We start from the raw sequence: 3,250 nt of genomic DNA, 5'->3' as shown, positions 1-3,250 counted from the left end.
ATTAATATTATCCGTTGTAGTAAACTCGTAATGTGTAGTTCTCAATCAAACCAATTTTTTTTGTTTTACGTTATTCAAATAATTCATTAAGTGTATATTAAAATCATGTTTATTATTAGTTATAAGTTATTATTAGATCTCAGAAGTTGACCTTAAAAACATTGAAAAATTCTCGACACAATTTTAAAGTATAAATAGGTACTAAGATAAATAATACTTTTTCTAATTAATTTTAATGCATTTAATTGTATAATAAAAATATTAACATAAAATATTAAAATATGACAGACGTAAAACAATTTCTATACCATTTTTATGGAAAAAGTAAATTAATATTTATTTGTGGTGAATAGTTTTAAATTTAATTAGAATTATTTTAATTTTAAGTTATTTTAATAGTAAAATTTAACATAAATCAAAATGAAAAAAAATGGAATTTGACCTTAAATTACAAAAATTTTCAAAAACTATAAAATAAAAATTAGTTATTTATAGATTTGTATGTTATTAAAATACATTTTTATCTAGAAAGCATCTTCTAAGACGTTTTAACCACGTGAATACGATATAGGTAGGCACGTCCAAATTATACTCATGTTGGAACGAGAAAAGCTCAAGCTATAATTTCACAATACTCTTCTGCCATACTCTTTTCCATTGGTTATCATTTGCACATCACTATTGTTAATTTTGACCTTTTTTTTTGTTGGCATCGTCTGATTTTTGGGTTATACATCGTTTGCACATCGATCGTTTAAAAGGTCGTATATCATTTGCACATCAATATTATTTATAAGAATAGAACTAAAAAAAGGTGCATATTCAAAAGCGCAAGTTGTTTTCAAAATATCTAATGATATACTGGTATCTATCATTTACAACGGGCTCCTAAATATGTATGGAATGTATCGATGTTAATTGTCAAATGTTAATTGTTATACATTTCTGACAAACTATCCATTGCGGTAAATCTTTGTAAGCAACTTCCAGCTGCAACCCTACTCCACGACACAGAGTAAAAAAAAATATATTAGTAGTTTTTACTAAAATAATTATAAGACATTGTTCCATTAAAAATAAGAAAATTATTTTAAATTTGTTTAGTGTAATATTAGATAGATTCAATAGATGACAATAATTGATAACGCACCACATAATGCCTATAGTGACTGTTAAAACAAAATAATAAAACGTGGGTACTTATAGGTGATGGGAGTCGGTGTTTATTTTTTTTTTTTCTAGAAATTACTCAAATGGGCTGTGAACTGCAGCAGTAATATAATATATCAATTGAAAAATTTAATATCTCAAGTACCTAGTAATTAGTATATATGTGTATAGGTAGAGTATTCCAGAAGAATAATTTGGATAAAAGAAATAAATTATAATAAATCAATACTCATAAATTATAATTAAATTAAATTATTCTCACAAAGCTGTGTGCTCCTGTGCTAAGTACAAAAAACCCTACAACAAACTGTGTGCTAGTATAATATATCCGACTGTGTGACCAACACTAGGTATAAATGTAAAATGTATTTACAGAACACTACAGGTAGTACTTACTAATGCTGTAATGCATAAACAGTAGATAAGCAGATACATAAAAAAATTGACGGCGTATACGACAAACAAAAAGCTAAACAAGACATGACAATAAAACTAAAAAATTACTCTATATTATATTTAGGTAATCTATGTAAACAAGATAGCATATTTATTGGGTACAATGTAACGATCGTCAATTAATATTATATATTATTATAATTATTATTAATTATTAGTATTTTTTTTTTTTATATTCGTTCAGTATTAAATTAAGCTAAAAAAGTGAGTAATAAACTCTTAACTCGTCTCCGAACTTTGTGGTCGTTGTACGCTCCATTCGACCGTTGGTTAACAATAGATTTTCATATGTAATTTTTTTTTCACAACTATTATATACTGTGATAGGTATTATTATAAGGTACTTATAAGAAAAAAATATTTAGCTCTTGTAAATTAAACCTATATCAGTTATTTCAATTAAAAGTATTAATGCGTATTTTATTAAACTTTAGAGGACCATATAGTGGCATAGTTAATAAACTAACGAACCAAAATTGATGATTTGACTATCAAAATTTTCAGAAAAAAAAATCTTTACCAGAAGCCATTAAAAAATATAGTAGTTACTATTGAAAAAATAAAGTTGATTTTGCTATTGGAACATCTGCATGTTTAAAAATTTTGAATTTGTTATAAAAAAATTGCCTGTTAAAAATAAAAAACACGTCTTTTTTCGTTATTCGAAATTCTGTCATCGATCCATAATTATTAAAAAAAACCCGCGTACAATTACATAATATACCCCTGTACATGATATTCAATAAGTATAATGATAATCTGTTTCTAGTTTTTTGTGTTAACATCAAAGATATTATGTCCGAAATTAAGAAATGGAAAATCATAAAATGTATCATTGTAATAATTGTGTTTTTATTATATTTTTCAATGAAGGGTGAAGCGAAACATAAAAATATAGAAAGAATATTTTTAAATAAGTCAGGTTATATACTGGTAATACAGCTAACCTGTTCTATAGTCCACGTCATAAAAACTGTCCCTTCCCATGAGTACCGCGACCCGTACTGCTTATCAACGCGTTAGAGACATGAGCACAAACCTATTCCGTTTATCGCGGCACAATGCGCACATTTTTTTTAAAGTTTTGCCCATTATATAATATTTGGTTTGAATAAATTTATAAAATACTTTTAAGTATTTTCAGTAAATTAATTAATTAATAATAAATAAACTTCATTGCATTATAAACCACTGAGACGAAACAGCCACTAGGTTGTGGCAGTCAAGGGACAGTTTTCATGTCACGAACTATAGTAGGTGTATTATAATAATATTATACCGTTTTATAAAACTACATTTTCACATGAGCCCACTATAAATTTGAGTTGCAATATTCCAAACTCGTCCAAACTTAAAAGGCTTATAAATAAAACAATTATAATATTCAATTTTTTATGGAATCGTTTGAGAAAAGTATATTATGTAACAGGTACATTGTACTTATTTTTTTTTTTTTTTAATTAAACTGCAACAACAAAGGTTATTGGCATTAAAACAATAAAACATTAATATTTTTTAACAAAAGTGTGAGACATTAGTAATGATATGTACATAGTAATAAGATATGAAAATTGCAATAACAATAGATAGATACAAAGATAGATATATAAATGGATACATAATA

Source organism: Acyrthosiphon pisum, chromosome A1, assembly GCF_005508785.2.
Source record: "Acyrthosiphon pisum isolate AL4f chromosome A1, pea_aphid_22Mar2018_4r6ur, whole genome shotgun sequence".
NCBI classification, from domain to species: Eukaryota; Metazoa; Arthropoda; class Insecta; order Hemiptera; family Aphididae; genus Acyrthosiphon; species Acyrthosiphon pisum.
This window is presented reverse-complemented; position numbering follows the sequence as displayed.